The sequence below is a fragment of the Denticeps clupeoides genome, chromosome 9 (genome assembly GCF_900700375.1).
Source record: "Denticeps clupeoides chromosome 9, fDenClu1.1, whole genome shotgun sequence".
Lineage (NCBI taxonomy): Eukaryota > Metazoa > Chordata > Actinopteri > Clupeiformes > Denticipitidae > Denticeps > Denticeps clupeoides.
The window spans coordinates 16531214-16549458 of NC_041715.1; the positions used below are offsets into that span (position 1 = coordinate 16531214).

The window sequence follows — 18245 nt, forward strand, 5'->3', positions numbered from 1 at the left end:
CACCAAGGGTGATGAGTTAAATGCAGAGGACACATTTCACTGTGTGCACCGTGTGCTGTGCTGCTTTGTATCACATGCGACAATCACTTCACTTTATTTCCTCCAGAATAAGGACAACCAGCCAGTATCTGTTTATTGCTGTAAATCCTGCAGTCAGAAATTCTCTGAAAAGCGAAAGCTTTTCATAATGAGCCGAACTTGATTTCAAGGGCCGCTTAGGAAAATTAAAATGCAAAATATTATTCTGAAGGTTCAAACAGGATAATTGTCACACCACACTGGGGCCAGAGGGCACAAATATTTTTATGCAGAGTGTGATGCCAATGTAAAATTTCCAGGCTGGCGAGGCTCTCTCAGTGGTAGATGTAGTTATAATACAGCTACCTTGAAAACTAACTTTAAATAAACATTTTTGATCAACTGAAAATGTTGATATTTCATTTATGTTGACAATGTCACATCGTATGCATTTCAAATATGTATTTTATATGTATTTTAAAGCGATTCTGAATTCATTTATTTTGTGTGTACTTTAACAGGATACATTTCTGAATACATTTATGGCAATATGTTCTACTTTTCTGCCCAACCCGGCTAGTCTGCCAAGCACAGGGGCACAACCGACCAATGAGAGCGGAATGCAGAACACTTTGAAAAATGAGCAATTTGAAATGTTTTTACGTTTCAATGATATTCTCAAGGATAGTGAATAAACAAGGTCTAGACGGATAATGATAAAATAAAAAAAGAACACGCTTGTTAAATTGCCGTAAACGAACACTTGCCAGGCCGCTGCAGACGTGACTCGGAGAGAAACTTTTCCACTCAATAACAAAGTCGCGGAGCTCATCGCCAAGGACAGGCAACTACAGAGCCGCATCAGCAGCGCCGCGCCGCGCTGCTTAAATGAAAAGAAGCCATAAAAGCGCTGATGGAAGGGTCGCGGCGCCCGATCAGAGGCCTTTGAAGGATGCGCAGACCCAAGTGGGCGGCATGAAACATTCCAGCCTATGCGCGCCTTGTCCTGTGACAAGCCTATCAGGTGTTCAACTTAGTCCCCACCCCTTTTGCACCCGGCCTCCACCTACTCCTGACCTCAATCTGTCATCCCGGGCTCTCTCCCCTCGCCTTTCCCACTCAAGTCTTCCGTAAAGTGTCCCACCGCACAACACATGTAACAATGCATTATAAATAGGCTGCCATCAATCAGTCATTCAGCGGCGAGGAGAGACGCAGCGGCGTTTCCAATTTGGCAAATTTCTCCTGTCACGTTGACTAGCGCAGCACAAACATTAAAGCAAGCGCTCCGCTCGTCCTCTGCAGGTTCGGGAGGAGGCAGGTTATGTCCCAGTCATTAATATCATTTGCACAGTTTTTACATTAGCATGCCAAAGGGAAAGCTTTTTTTTTTTTTTTTTTTTTTTTAGAACCCTGCTTGCTCTTATTGATATTCCCCTCGCAGACGTCTCCAAAGCACCGGTGACTTCCTGAGCTGAAGCATTTGTTTGCATTTTCTGTAGTAGTCGTGCCGGAACCCCGGATTCAGGGCCGTACAGTCGGCGTGTACCAACAGTGCATGATATTTGTAGACTGGGTGTGACGTAAGGACCGGGACTGAATCGAGCCGCCCCGGGGGTGACAAGATCAAATGCCAATGTGACTCATGTCAAGAACAGATGTTCTACTTATGACAGCCGACAGCACGGTGAAACTTAGTTTGAAACCTGCAGCGTCTCGTATGTGTCAGTGGTGACAAGCTTGGAGGATCCACACCAGACATGGCGTCATTGTTATCATCTCCATACTTTATTATAAGGAAGCCTAAGAGGGGGCTTCAAAAAATACAATAAATGGATTAAATGGATTAAGTGTAAACTGTACATTTCTACTGTATGTATAATGTATAATTTTTACCTGAATTACTGTCAGATGTGTTTTAATTGCTGTTGCTGCTCTGGTGTTAGAGGTCAACAAAACACAATTCCCACAATGGCTGCATTAACCACGCTAACAGTGTCCGTGGTCAAGATTTATTTTACGTACGGATTAATGCACACCATCTGAAATGCAATTTAATTAGTGTTCGTTCAAAAACTGTGGAGTTTTTTTTTTATAGAAAGCATCATATGGCAGGTTCCATTACATAAAGCTTCCTACATACTTCTTAATTTAACCTTGGGTGAAATGTAAAGAGGAAGTCAGGAGAATGTCTTTTACTCAGATTGGATGAGCTGCAATAACAGCACAAATTCACAAGTTTAACCTCCGTTTTGGAAAGGAGCACCAAGTTCCAAAATGCTACCCAGTACTTGGTTCAAGCAATGGTCAGAAAAACTGAGGTGGTTTTTAGCAATAAAATATATGGTGATCCCATGATCCCAAAAACTGCGCAAATGAATTATGCCAATACTTAACCTGGAAGGTCAGTAGAATTCATCCATACATACAATCCATCCATCCATTTCCACAAATCTTATCTTTGTTAAGGGTAAAATAGAAAAAAATAAGATGCAAAACTATACAAGAGTCCAAGAGAGCTTCATTGGAATTTCAAATTCACGTTTGCTCGTTGCCTTTTGACTTCACGAGGGTCTGGTTCTCATCTGGTGCCAACGTCTGTGGAGATGAGCACCAACAAAACAGGCTCGACTGGAAAAGAAAAGGCAACAATTTGAGCAAAACCCACCACCATTTGATGGTTACTGAAGATGCGCTCATGTCCAACCGCGGGCTGCCTGGTAAATAGTTTACAGTTCTGACAAACAGACAGTAGTGCGGAGAGCTTGGGAGGGGACTTGAAAGCGATTCAAGGTCAATGCGGCTGAACTGGATCTGGCTGAGGATCAAACAGCATTGGATAAGACCGCCGCTCCCCACTCCTGCCCTTCTCCCTCCGCAACAAGGAGCGCTCGGCACGGCCGGTAATGACGAACAGCGGCACATCAAAGCGCTATAAACACATTCGGTGTTACCTTGAAGTGTGCCTTGAATATTTTGCTGACCGCGTACAGGGCCACGGGGTTGATGCAGGAGTTGACCGACGCCATGTTGATGCCGATGTAGTCCAGCACCAGGAAGACGCTGTGTTCCGAGATAGATGAATTGCTGCTTGGTTAGTGTGACGATGAGCCGCCAAGGTGCCATTTGCAGTTCGCGCGCTCACCTCAGAAGGTGACACCGACTGGGGTCCCCTTCATTGTAAATGGTCAGTTTCAGGATCCGGCTGATGTGTAGCGGCAGCCAGCACACGGCGAACACCACCACCAAGCTGAAGACGGTCCTGGCCACCTCGCGTCTCTGCACGAAAGGAAGGGGTGGGTTTCTGTGAATTTGTACTTTGACCCTCGCTTCTTTCTTTCTTGCTTTCGCCTACCTGTTTGAAAATGGTCATGGAACGCGTTCTGCGCCCTGCTTCTCTTCAGCATTACACAGGTCAAGAGCGAATAGAAGACAGCCGTGCAGGCCAGCGGCATGCAGAAGTAAAACCCAAAGAGCCACCAGTCCTTGGCTGATTTGTAGAACTGGGAAACAGGGGAGGGGAATACGGCATGAATGACCTTGCGAGAAGTGAAGGACACGGCACAGCTCTTAACACAGACACTTAAAGAAATGGGACAGGGATGCAACGGCTTCAAACAATCGCTGATTGCCTTTTGTTCCACTTAAAAAACACACAAACAGCTCTCCTCAGTGATTTTGTCCGAGGTCACATTTACATTCTATGTCCTGGGTGGTGTATTAGGACACAAAAGTGCTATGGACTTTCTCTTTTTTCAGTTTAGTCTTTAGGCATGACGGACAATATAGGAAATGGTGGAATTTTGAATCAGCGTTGACAACAAAGCAGTAATGCAGATGTTAGACATTTGAAGATGCTCCAGCACCTGCATGAAGCGGGTGGACTGAACCGGGTGGAGCAGACATATTCGCAGATGCTCGCCTTTGTACTCCATGGTAATCATGTCAAAAGCGACTGCCTCGGGCACAGCCAAGAAAATGGATACGGCCCATATTAAGGCCAGCTTCGCCGCCGTGTTTTTCGAAACCCCGAGCCCTTTGATGTGATTTCTGGAAGCGACAACGCGGTACCTGGCGAAGCAGAGGAATAATCCTGTCAGTTTTACAATTCACAGTCAGTCCTTCATGTACCATCATGTTACAAAATACAAGCATCAATCAACCCAAAGCAGAGAAGGACACTGATGGGTGCGTCAACGTTACTATTCAAGAGGGTTTCACATTGTACACAGCGTATTAATGTCCTGCATACATTTATTTTAAATATATGAATTTATCTTGACAGCTTTCTTACCTGTCAATGCTAAGTGCACACAGACTTAAAACTGTAATTCCAACCGATGTTTTCTGGATGAAAGGTACAAGTTTACAGAAGGTGACTCCAAACGGCCAGTCTTCGGCCAGAAGCTAGGAACACAGCCACGCGGCGAGTTGGTCAAGCGAGGCAGGCATGTTTAATAGCCGAACGTGTTCGTGAAACGAATAAGCGGTGGGGGAACTCACCTTGTACACACTGAGCGGCATGCCAGTGACGATGTGCATGATGTCCCCTGAAGCCACGCTGGCGATGAGAACGTTCGGGCCCACTTCTCATCGCCATGTTGGCATAAATGATCCTGAGCAGGGCCAGATTTCCGATCATTCCGACCACGAACACGGCGAAGGACCACGCTATGCTGATGTACTTGAACGTGGCTTTAATCCTCGTTGGTTTCGGAGCACATCGGCAAAAGGGGGTCTGCTCCGGCCAGGCGCTTCTAAAGCAGGATGTGATGAGTTCCACGTCTCAAGCTGGGGGTCACCCTGACGGTTTATCAGAGCTGTCGCATTGGTGTCCGTTTCAGACTCTGCACCCCAGTTTATTTCGGCCTTTTCTGCATAAACTATGATGAGTGTCTCACAGAGCAGCAACGAAAGGAATATGAATGTGTTCCCCATCATCTCCAGGGCTTTTATAACACTAAACAAATTCAACAAATGCGGTCCAGAAATCTATATTTAAAAATACAAAATGACATCAATCATATAACCTTTGAGCACGAGCTTATGATGTGTTGCTGCAGTGGAGAGGCTTTCCCATAAATATTAATAATTAAGTTTCTTACCTACAGTATCATCTGCAATTCTCTCCAGTCATCAGGCTTTCTTGTTGCGCCCCAAATTCTGATGTGGAGTGCAGCAAACACAGGCCTCATGAAACTTTTATAACACTCCGCGTGCGACAGAAGGTTCTGAGTCATACAGCTGTCATCAGCCCTCGACGCGTATCCTGTCGGCTTTACAGCACCAGAGGGGTGAAACGGCACTGTACATCAAATCGCCCAGCCTGCTAGTTAGGCATATGTCTGTGCCAACACGATCAGAGTTTTTGTTGCTGTTGAGGTTTAACACTAGTGTGCGCCTGCCACGACCAAACAAAGATTATAATTAGAATATATTACTGTCAGGGACGGGTAGGCTGTGAGAGGAGAATTTTTTTTTTGTGATCCTTCTGATTTATATGAAGTTCCAAATGGTGCCCTGAAGTCCATGCACATGGCATTATAAAGAAAATGAAAAATCGCAAGGTGTCTAAGCAAATACTATGAAAGTGGGCTACAGGAAAAACTAACAAGATCTTCATTATTAGTTTGTAAGTCCGTTCAATGGGAAGCGGTATGTTCAGCAAAATAATAAAAATTGGCATTTAGATCTACAGGAATTAGTGTACAGTACAGACCAAAATTTTGGACACATCTTCTCATTCAATGTGTTTTCTTTATTTTACATTGGTAGATTCTCACTGAAGGCATCATTTACATTTTTACACTTACATTTACATTTACAGCACTTATCAGACGCCCTTATCCAAAGCGACTTACAATCAGTAGTTACAGGAACAGTCACCCTGGAGCAACTCAGGGTTAAGTGTCTTGCTCAGGGACACAATGGTAGTAAGTGGAATTTGAACCTGGGTCTTCTGGTTCATAGGCGAGTGTGGTACCCACTAGGCTACTACCACCCTCAAAACTATGAATGAACACATGTGGAGTTATGTACTTAACAAAAAGTGGAGACCTGGCCTCCACAGTCACCGGACCTGAACCCAGTCGAGATGGTTTGGGGTGAGCTGGACCGCAGAGTGAAGGCAAAGGGGCCAACAAGTGCTAAACACCTCTGGGAACTCCTTCAAGACTGTTGGAGAACCATTTCAGGTGACGACCTCTTGAAGCTCATCGAGAGAATGCCAAGAGTGTACAAAGCAGTAATCAGAGCAAAGAAACTAGAATATGAAACATGTTTTCAGTTATTTCACTTTTTTTGTTAAGTACATAACTCCACATGTGTTTATTCATAGTTTTGATTCCTTCAGTGAGAATCTACCAACATAAATGGTCATGAAAATAAAGAAAAACATTGATGAGAAGGTGTCCAAAAGTTTGGCCTGTACTGTATACTAAATCAGTATGTATGGTCACCACTCACAGTGACTCAATGTGATATTGTTGCTGAAATAGCCTAATGTAGTATAAAGTATGTTTTATAATAGAAATCATGTCTGAATTATCTATGCCATGATAATGGAAGATATCTAAAATAGCAAGTTGCTGTTGGTGTTGTATTAACACTATAATACTAAATAAAGGGGTCCAAGCAGTGGAGCTGTGCCTGTTTCCTCGCAATCCAAAAGTAATGAAATTAGGTACAAATCATCCCCTGTCTACTGCCAAGAATGACCGAAGCAGATTTTGTGGGCCAACTCATTCTGATTATAACATGAAATTTCATTATTATTCACAAAATGTCAATATCTCAAGATATGTGAGAGATTCTAGATAGTTTCATGTTTACCATGTTGTCCGTTCATGTGCTTTGTGGGACTATGAAGCGCGTTGTGGACGGTCAATAGTCGACGTCCATTAACCTCACAGCTGCGAATGGTGAAGGGTTGACGTGTGAGGCTGCAGTAGCTGCGTCTGCGTGCCTGTGCCTGCCCCGACAATGTGGATATTTGCCACCTCTGCAAACAGAACGTTCACTGGAGAAATCTGGGAAGAATTTGACAGTAATCCTGACTTCCATGGTGCAAGCAGCAAACGGCAGAGTATGGCTTTGAGGGATTTTATCAACTAATTGTCATCCTTAACCCATCTTTGCTGAGGCAACATGGCTTACTTTTAGACAGTTTTTTCCTCGTGAAGAAATGTATTTTTCCTCTTTAGACCTTTGAAGCTATAATGTCCAACAACAACATTGATTCTTAAAGAAAATTATTTCTATATGAATGAAATTAAAGTGGCTACTTATAAAAAATTATATACACATTTCTGTAGACAAAATGCATCAATGTGTAAGTTTTTTTTTTTTTTTTGTTATGCAATTCATTTGATGGCACAGAATTTGATAAGCAGCTGGCTGGACACCATCAAAAAACTGAATAGCTGTCTCTAAACACCAGATGATGAGATCCAGAGGGTAAATGTTAAAAACCAGCATGCATCTGGGGGAAGCAGCAAAATTCCCTTATTACTTAGTAATGACCCCTGTAATAATGCTTTTTTTCAGGAGCCACTCGTGTTCCTCCAGTCCAACGAGAAAAGTAAATTTAACCCCTACATTTTCCAAAGCCCTCTCTCTCATGAAATGAGAGTTTTTGAGGGCAGGTACAGGTGAATGAGCCTGGATCCATGGCCAGAAGGTCAAGTTTCAAATGGTCTTTACTCTTAGAAACCCGAGGATTTATTTCACATATGAACTCTTCTTATATATAAGACGTTGTTGCATACATTTTGTTGCATTTACACTGGACTGTTTTTTTAAGAGGTCCCCATTGTTCCCGGCAGCAAATCTCTGGGGAGCAGCTTGAGTGCCTCTGAAGAGCACATTCTGTGTGATACCGGCACCGGCTCGGCAGGCCCTTCATCAGCCGAGAAACAACTGGAGAGTGATCCAAAAGCAGCGCCGCTGAGTGCTCTCAAATCTGCTCTTTCAATCAGAATGCATATTCAAAGTTAACATCTAACCAGCTCCCATCATTAGAAATATCCCAAACCCTAAAGAAGACAGAAAGACAATACATGTGCCACCAGGTTGCATGCAAGGAGCCAGCTGTTATAAAATTAAACCGCAAAACCAAAAGAAGAGCCGATTCTTTTGGGGGTAAATAGGAAAATTGAAGTTTGCGGTCTCGCCCACCGGCCGTGGGCAAACAGCAGAAAAGGGCAGCAGAGAAGTTTAATCATGTTCTTTTGTCGGCTCGAAGGCAGCAGCTCGCGAGGAGGCCACTTACGCCCCTCTTTAAAACAAAAGCCAGAGAGTGGAGTCTTTAAACAGCCTCTTGTCTCTCGCTCTGGCCTTCCATTTTCTACCAGTTTAAAACATAGATATCCAGAGAGTGCAAAAACATAAAAAAAAGAAACAGGCAATCAAAAGCACCCTTCCTTGGCATGTCCATTTTTATGGATTTTTCCAGATATAAATAAATAAGTTCTCACTGCTCATATCTAGCCCGGTCCAGTTCCTTGCCGTGGCAGACTGCCTGGACATTTTACACCATTTTTTTTTCTCTCCCAGAGTCAGACAGCTCAAAGCATCCCCATGATAGCAGGAGGAGGAGGAAGGACGGGGGGGAGCAACAGTGAAGCAGAATATGAATATGACGGCCAGTGTTCATTTTTTTCTGTCCGTGGCTGAGGACGATCAAGACAATCTGCTAGAGTCCTCTCAGGCTGAGGTTTTGGACTGTGCGAGAAGAGCAACCGGTTTTAAAACGGATGGATATCAGAGGTCCTCCTGATGGGGAGCAGCACATGTGGCGGTTATCCTAATGGTGACCTGTGCGTCACTTTTATTCCCCATTGGAAATGTTCTTGTGTATGCCAGGGGACAGCAAGAGGAAGGACTGTGCTATGGCAAATATGTTAATGTTCAGAATTAATTGAGAAAAGACCTCGTTTTTGACTAGACTGCAAAAACACTTGGGGTGGCTTTCCAAAACCTGGTCATACTACATGCACCATGTTTTGTTCTTTGCAATACATGATTTTTTATTTTTTTATTTCAAAAAAGTTCTGCTGTGTCTTCCAATAATTCCACGTAACTTCACTTTTCTCATGGTTCTGTCAGGATGTAACATGCACAGCCAGTTCAGTGAAAGACTCGAATTCAGCTTGCTTCTGTCACTCGTAATAAAATAAAATTGTTGTGTTCTAGAATGTTCCTGTGGGTACATTCAGTCCACGATGGTGTCGGCTTGCCTGACCCTGAGCCAAGCATTCAAGCCTTTCGAGTCTTTTTATCAGTGTTTCAGTCAGCCTAGGGACAACGGTCAGCTTACTTTCATTGGTTCCAAGCTCACTGTAATATTGATGGTAACCACTGCTCCTGAAGAGTAAAAATTAATAAGAGTAAATGCAATTATATTCCAATGATTAATTAAACCCGGACTCCAGAGGAAATCTGAATGGACAGGGCTACAAGCCTAGCATTGGCCTGCACCACTCAGCAAATAAAGTAAAATGATTGCCTATTTAAATAGCTTTTACATTCAGAAAGCCTTCTACTGCCAGGACTAGGCATGCTGCAGAGACGTCTCCAAATGAAGCGCCTGGAGATTTTTCTCCGCGCTGGACAGGATTTCAGCCCTGTCCGGTGCCCATAAAACAAACCTCATTGCACAGATGGTGACATTTTGCACACACAGGCTGCAGTCTTCGAGGAAAAATGCTTGTTTATTTTGGGTAAGGCAACAGCGTTGCATTAAACACAATCGCAAAAATTCATGCCCACAAGCTCTTAAATAGTCAGAATGATCACCAAACAAAGAAAATTGGAAAATAGTACTTGAAGCGGTGATGGGAGTATTCAGCGACCCACAGAACTATATAACATTTTTTAAGAGTCACAGGAAAAGTCCTAAGAAGCTGTTGCCGTAGAGCCCTTCACCGATAGTGGATTTCATTTAAAAGTGCTTGAACACACATATTTACACAGATGATCTTTAGGCCGAGTCTCAAAAAATTGATCACATTTTTTTTTTTGGATTTCAGATAAGTTTGTCCATAACGAAATACAAACCAGGTTTGTGAAGTTTCCAGGAAGTGAGGTCATATGTAAAAAAAAAAAACAAAAAAACATACTATCTGCAATTAAAACTATCAAAAGAATTATGAAGCCTATTTGCACTAATTCTTACATGATGTTAGCTAATTACCTTCATAAACCACTTGGTTTGGTAAATAGATAATGAGGGTTAAAAAAATCTTTTTTGACTCTGGATTTACATCAAATAAAATTTTAAATAAATCCATGAATTTATTGAAAATGACAGCTGCTTCAATAGAGTAGTTAATGTGAAAGTGAGTTACACCGAGCAACGTTCATTAACTGTAATAAAATCCTTGCACGTCACCATTTTTTATGGCTTCTTGTTTTATTCAGTCACGCTGTTTAAATAGTCCCAACATTTTCCATGGCACACCTGGTCCACGCTTACACCACACTGCCCTAGGCAGCATCAGGGCAGCACCCTGCCCATGTGTCTCTCTTGGTCCCGAATCTGATTCTATTTGCACATATTACTGAGGAACAGATGTATTATAATATAATGTATTACAACAATGAAGACATGTGTGATTAAAATGTGATTTTGTTTTTTTGTCTAAAAGTCTTTTTTATTAGTGAATCCTCTACAAACACACAGCTACCCTGTCTAGTTTATAATAGAACATGTCACAGTGATGCTCAAGCAAATGACTTTTGGTTTTGACGCTGCACATTGCACTAAGTAACACACTCCAATTCAGACAACTTGAACTCCACCGGGAAAACACTGGCAGTCCCCATCCCCTGTGTTCTTACATTATTCATGCTGTATTAAAGATTTAGTGTAGATTGTGTAACAGGTTTGACTCAAGCTATGAGTCAAGATGTGATTTGGTCACCTGGAACAGCAACAACAGACAAACCATCAATGTCTCACAGTTCAGCGGGTCCCTGGTTCCGCTATAGAACATGTGATAGGTGCGCAAAGGCAAAATATAATTTTATACAGTGGGTACGGAAAGTATTCAGACCCCCTTTTTTCCCTATTTGTTATATTGCAGCCATTTGCTAAAATCATTTAAGTACGTTTTTCCCCCATTAATTAGGGCTGCAACAACGAATCGATTGAATTGATAAAAATCGATTACTTAAAGAGTTGGCAACGAATTTCCTAATCGATTCGTTATGTCGTGCGACGCGGAGATGTTTGATTATTAAAAAAAAAATGTATTTGAGCGCGGAGCGGAGTGAACACACTCGGTCTCTCTCACGCACAGATGCTAGCAGTTTGGCGCCTCATAGACAGCGCGGAGCAAACATTTTTTTAAAAAACAAGCGGAGGTAGAGGACAGATACATGGCGGAGGCAGACAAATCTGTGCAAAAGCGACATGGCACGGCACAGGATCACCACGGCAATGATCCTGCACCAGAAACGCGTGTTTGATGAGGAGGAATGGAGTTCAGCAGCAGGTCACTACAGAATCCTACTTTTGTTCCGCTGTGAAGTGAGGAACGTAATGTCCCTGGTGCTGGTGTTTACTCGTTATCCAGCTTGACAGGCATGACAAGTTAGCGTTAGCACGTTAATAACAGTAGTAAAGCAGGGGTGCTATAGTTACTTTGCATTAAAAGACTAAAGACATGTTTTTATTCACTAGCCTTTTTTGGACCATTCATTTTTCAATCTGTTGTCATGTATAGCTACACTGCAAAAAAAGCTTTTCTTACCTAGTAATTTTGTCTCGTTTCCAGTCCAAATGTCTAAAAAATCAAGATTACTAGACAAAAAAATGGCATGAGAAAATTAAGTGATACTTAAAACTTCTGTTTGAGATTATATCTCATTAAGATTAGTGTTCTTACCCCATTGGCAGATAATTTTGCTTGTTTAAACAAACAATCACTTAATTTTGAGATGTTTTTTCAGAAAACAAGACAATTTCTTATGCTATTTCATGTGTCTAGTAAATGTATCTTGATTTAAGAATTTTTAGATATTTGGACTAAAATCAGGACAAAACTACTAAGTCAGAAAAGCATTTTTTGCAGTGTGTGTCAGTGTGAGAGTTTGTGAGTGTGTGCGTCTGCGTGTGTGTGCATCTGCAGTGTAGTGTAGAGAACAAGTTCTGACATTCAAACAAATCCTGTTAAATTTTCTGATTTGTGTTGTTCTTTATTTTTTTATAAATTATTTATCATTCTGGCAGCTCAGGTGGCACTTTATTTTAAAAAGTCTATATTTGGCAGATGTAAAGCATACATGTGTATGTTTTTTGTGTTAGTCAATTTTTATTTTATTTTATTATTATTATAACAACTCAAGGAGCAACATGTTTGTGCACTTTCTAAAGATTTTGGTTCTGTTTTTGAATAAAGGGTTGGAAATGATTGCTTTTCTTGTTTTTTTTTTATCCGATTCTACGATTAATTAAAAAAAATAATCAACAGATGAATCGATTATTAAAATAATCGCTAGTTGCAGCCCTACCATTAATGTACACACAGCACCCCATATTGATAGAAAAACACACCCTTGCTGTGATGCTTATATATGTAACTCAGGTTATGTCCATTTCTTCTGAACATCCTTGAGATGGTTCTACACCTTCATTTGAGTCCAGCTGTGTTGGATTATACTGACAGGACTTGATTTGGAAGCCACACCCCCGTCTATATAAGACCTTACAGCTCACAATGTACGTCAGAGCAAATGAGAATCATGATGTCAAAGGAACTGCCTGAAGAGCTCAGAGATAGAACTCTGGCAAGGCAGAGATCTGGCCAAGGTTACAAAAAAAGAGCACAGTGGCCTCCATAATCCTTAAATGAAAGGGGAAGACCAGAATCCTTCTTAGAGCTGGTTTCCCGGCAAACTGAGCTATCAGGGGAGAAGTGCCTTGGTGCGAGAGGTAAAGAAGATCACTGTGGTTGATCTCCAGAGATGCAGTCGGGAGATGGGAGAAAGTTGTAGAGAGTCAACCATCACTGCAGCCCTCCACCAGTCGAGGCTTTATAGCAGAGTGGCCAGACAGTAGCCTCTCCTCAGTGCAAGACACATGAAAGTTTGCAATACATGAATGACTACAAGATGTTGAGAAATAAGATTATCTGGTCGGATGAGATCAAGATAGGACTTTTTGGCCCTTAATCCTAAATAGTATACGTGGTATGTGTGGAGAAAACCAGGCAGTGCTCATCACCTGTCCAATACAGTCCAATAACAGTGAAGCATGGTGGTGGAAGCATCATGCTGTGGGATGTTTTGCAGCTGCAGGGAGCTGCATCTGTTTTCTTTGTTAATGAATCTGCAAAAATGTCAACAATTCTGTGTTTTTTTCTGTCAGTATGCAGTGCTGTCTGTAGATTAATGAAGCAAAATGACCTTAAAGGATTTTATCAAATGGCTGCAATATAACAAAACATGAAAAATTTAAGGGGTCTGAATACTTTCCGTACCCACTGTATAAGTATCCATTTACAACAATATAGTTGTAACGTTTTCAGTTTTTCTTTGTTAATAAATCTGCAAAAATGTCAAATATCTGTGTTTTTCTGTCAATATGGGGTGATGTGTGTACATTAATTTTAATTTTACGTTTGCAAAATTAACCTTAATGTTAAACCTTACATTTACAAAATTAACCTGAATTTAATTTATTTTAGCAAATGGCTGCAATATAACAAAGACTGAAAAATTGAAGGGTGTCTGAATACTTTCTGTACCCACTCTACACCACAGGCTACGCTCAGATTAAAAAAAACAACAAATAAATAATGTACTTTTTTCAAAATTGTATTTATACGTTTTTTCAGAAATGTATAATGTTTAGCAACACATAATTTATTACTGAATGTTGAGCAAGACATTTCAGGTGTGTGTTTAGTACTTTGACATTCACTTTACAGGCTTGAAAAGGTGCTGGGAGGATTTGGACAAACTATTCCAAAAAAAATGTGAATCTAATTTGATAAAGTTATTTAGATTTAATTGTATTTAACTGTTCACAACCAATTTTAATTACAGTACGACTTTAATGACATGTGTCCTTTGCTTTTAACCATCACCCTTGGTGAGCAGTGGGCAGCCATGAAAGGCGCCCGGGGAGCAGTGTGTGGGGATGGTATCTCAGTGGAACCTTGACGGCTGATTGATTCTGTTGGACTTTTAAAAGTTTATTGAAGAAAAGATTGACAAAGATGGATCACCCTTGAACAAACACTCTCAGTAAGATTGAAATTCACAATGCGGCAACTCCAGTGAGTGTACTCTTTATGTACCCATTTGGGCCAAAACAACAGAGATTGTGGGGCTTCCAAGGTGAATGTGTGACACCTACGGTGAAAGTGAAAAAAGAAAGCGAAAGTGAAGTGATTACTTCAGCCGTTGCCTTGTGGAAGAAACTCTGCTAGAATCCATTCATTCGAACCTGTGACCCTCCGATCACTTCATCGTATAGACCACCTCTGCCCCCACAATTTTGCCCAGACAGATTTGAACCAGGGACCTTTACATTTTCAGTCTAACTCTCTCCCAATTGAGCTACTTGGGGATTTTGGATTTTGGCTATTTTTTTATTAGGATTTGTAATGTATTCTTTTCATTACGTTTTCTTGGTGGGCCCAGAGATGGTCCGGTCCGTTTTGTCTCCACTGGCTTGGTTAAATTAGATTGCCATCCATTGCTGTGCAATAATAACGTCCTAGTCTGCAATAAAGTACTAGTCTTTTGTTCCAGATCTTCATGTTCTTTTCACTTTTAGATGTGTTATCAGATGACAGCACTTGTGCTGTGCTCATTTAATTTTTTTTTTTATCTCACATCAGCACTTTTAATAATTCACACAGAGTTTGTATCAGTAATTTATATTCCGTCCAAGATCACATGGAATTCTGTGACTTGAGAATAAATGAGAAACTTTCTAGCTGGCTGCTAAAAAAAAAAAAAAGAGCGGAACGAGGGCGAGGATGAAATAACAATCTCTGATCCATGCACACGTGCGCCTCAGCAGAGCCTAAACAGTCTGTGGAGGAGCTTGACATGGTTAGGATTTTGAAAGCCTAGTTAAAATTGGCAGCCGAAATGGGCCTTGAATGTATTTAAAAGCCGAGAGCTTTAATGCTGACTTTATAGATCTCAAAGACATCCAACTCAGAGCCGCCTGGGGAGCTGCCGAGTAAGTTAGACCCGAATCCATGCGAGTTTGGCCCAGGAAACCCCAAGTGTTGAACAAACACGTTCTACTGACCTACATGAGGTGCGTCCCAAGGATATCACTTGCTTTCCTTTCATTTAATTTTAATTCTCTCTCATTCTCTCTCTATGCTGATCGATGCTCTGGTCTCTGATGTTTTGTTTGAAATTGATTAACTTCTTCATTTTAAAGAAAGTTACTGGTGTAAAGGACTAGTCTCAGACCATATAAACCTTTTTACAAAACGTGGAGGTCCAGGAGCAACAGGGCCATCTCACGCTTTCCCAGATGTGTTGGGTGCTAGTAGCCTAGTGGGTAAGATGAACCAGAATTCAACCCCTTTTACTACCATTGTGTCCCTCTACCTACCGATTGAAAGTCTCAAAGTCCTTTCAGTATCATGTGAGTGTGGGAACTCAGTTTATATGTACAGAGCCATCAAGGCAGGGGGACAAGACCTGCATCTACAGCGATGGAAGAAGATTCCTTTCAAAATCGTACATTTTGATTTGGAATTCTTAAGATAAGACGATTGGATGTAAAAAATAATAATTAGAAATAGGAGAGATTTCAGCTCTATTTATGCCCTTGACATCTGCATATTCTCTAACATTCAAGCTTCCTGTCCCCTATTTCCTCCTTGAGATCATTGATTTTCCATGCTGTATAAGGCAAAAAAAAAAAAAGTCCTTCACGGGAAAACAATCTGCTATCGACTTTCCCATGAGGTCTTCAGGACTCGAGAAGAACCATGGCTTCCTGAAATGGAAAACATTAATCCTGTAGACGTGCCACCCCTCCCACAGGAAGAAGGCAGGGAGTATTATTTTCTGGTCTCTGATTTGGTTCGTAATTTAGCTAAAGGAACTGCTCAGAACGGATCGCCCAGTCTATCTGCCTCACATGAAAAAGAACATACAGTTTTTCAATCGGAATGGCAGGTCATTTCCTGCTGTATTTCCCGGTGGAACGGAGTTGGATTTTGTGTTGCTACAATCATAACTGATTTAAACGTCATGTCTGCGTGTCTCAGGCGTGTATGCTTTATAACTCAAGTCATCCAGGGAATTTAGGAACCCTGCAGGAAGTTAACAGGACGTGGATTCATAGCTTTTTATGGAATCACCACCTCTTTAAACCTTAATGTAGTGTTACATTGCACATGGTATGTGGAATAAAAATGAATTTGTCGTAAAGATATTGCTTTTTACTTACAACAGGAACAACACACTGTGTGGAAAATGCGAAGCCGTTTTTTCTAGTATATTCCTTTACTTGCATGTATTAATGTAAATTTCATTACATTGATGTAATATCCTTATTCTTTAATGGTTTTCCAAAGGATGGTTTTCTCTTACCCATGATAATGACCCTCTGTTGGCATTGGTTACGATGATGCCAATAATCTGTCAATTAGAGGAAACTGATTCCTCAAACAAAATAGCCTCTGGCATAGCCTCCATCTTTTATTTCTCTCAGCTTTAAATTATATATTGGCCCAATGGTGTATATGGGGTAGTAGTCGCCTAGTGGGTAAGATGAACCAAAAGAGCACAAAGTCACAGGTTCAAACCCCACTTACTGCCATTGTGTCCCTAAGCAAGACAATTAAACATAAGGAATGAAGCTGCATGCAGCTTGATGTTCTTGCAGGAAAAGCTCTTGCATAAGCACTGTGGTAGCTCTGACCCAGCTGGGCGGCACCTGGTGCAGTGAAATGGGAGGTTTCAGGAGGTGCTGGGGGAGGCTGGACCACAGCCATCTGGTCCAAGTTCCTCTGCTACGCTCTTCCAGCCGAATTGGGCATCTGTGAAACGGCATCCACACAAAAGGACCGTATGGACTTGTGCTTTTACAAACCCACGCTTCAATGCAGGACCAAACTCAAGGGCATCTACTCAAACTTGGGGGCCAGGCAGGTGGCTCTCGGCACAGTCCAGTAAACCACGGTCATCACTTTCAGTGAGCCTCGGTGCTGAATAAGCGTCCGCAATGCATCATTAGACTGGGTGTCTGGATTTTGAAGCAGCTGCATGATTCGTCTTGTTCTCCCAACGGGAAAACAAAGGCGGTTATGTTGCCAGGGTCAGAGGAATCACCCAGAGGAAAGTGCAGAGATTAAAAATCTGCGCGGCCCCTTCCAAAAGTCTGGCCTGAACCGCACCAAACCCCATAAAGCAAAATGGCTCACATGCAGAATCTAAAAGAATCAGTGGAAAGCACAGATGCCAAATGATGACATAATTATATAATATGAAAGATGTGGCATTCTGATGATTCAAATGCCAATAAATACTGCAGTTATGAAAAAATAAGAAAGCAGGTTTGTTCTGTAGGTAGTTAGGCAGGCATTTTTCATTTAAGCATTCAGTTAACATTTACTTACAATGACTGACATTGACTATTAAGCATTAGAATTGTGGTAATCTTGCAATTTATTTATTTTTTAACTTGGACTACCGGGCATAAGCCACAATGACGTTTACCGCACCTTATCTGTTCGCTGACATTCGTACATACAATATTCTAAAAGTCAATACTTCGTTGCTAATTATTGCTATATTATATTATTCATAATTGATATTGGTCTGTTATGCCTTTTGTCTACTATTTATAGTCATAATTAGACACTTATTTTTGATGTCTAGGTCATGCTTTTTTTTTTTTTAAATACTTAGCCTTAGTTCAGAAATGTTGCCCTAAGGGCAGGATTTACATAAATAAAAGTTAAAACAGGGTCTTTAATGATGTCATTAATTGACGGACATGGTAGTTCACTTCTCATCAATATATGGATAAAACAAGGAAGAACTGCTTGGTAGTTAGTGAAAGTTAAAGAGTCCTCCGGATTTACATAACAAGACCCACCCACGCACAGCGTTAATATGAAAATTTAATCTTTAAAACATACACACACCAAAATTATAATGCGGAACTTCGAGATAACAATTTTTTTTTTTTTCGGGAGGAAGGAAACTGCGAGAAAAAAAATCATGACAGTAAAATGTAG

The 18245-nt window shown here is 41.3% G+C and overlaps 1 pseudogene; it reads right to left on the minus strand.

Annotated features, from left to right (window-relative positions):
- Positions 1-2556: 2556 nt before the first annotated feature.
- LOC114796879 (endothelin receptor type B-like) lies at positions 2557-17270 on the minus strand (annotated as a pseudogene).
- Positions 17271-18245: the final 975 nt, after the last annotated feature.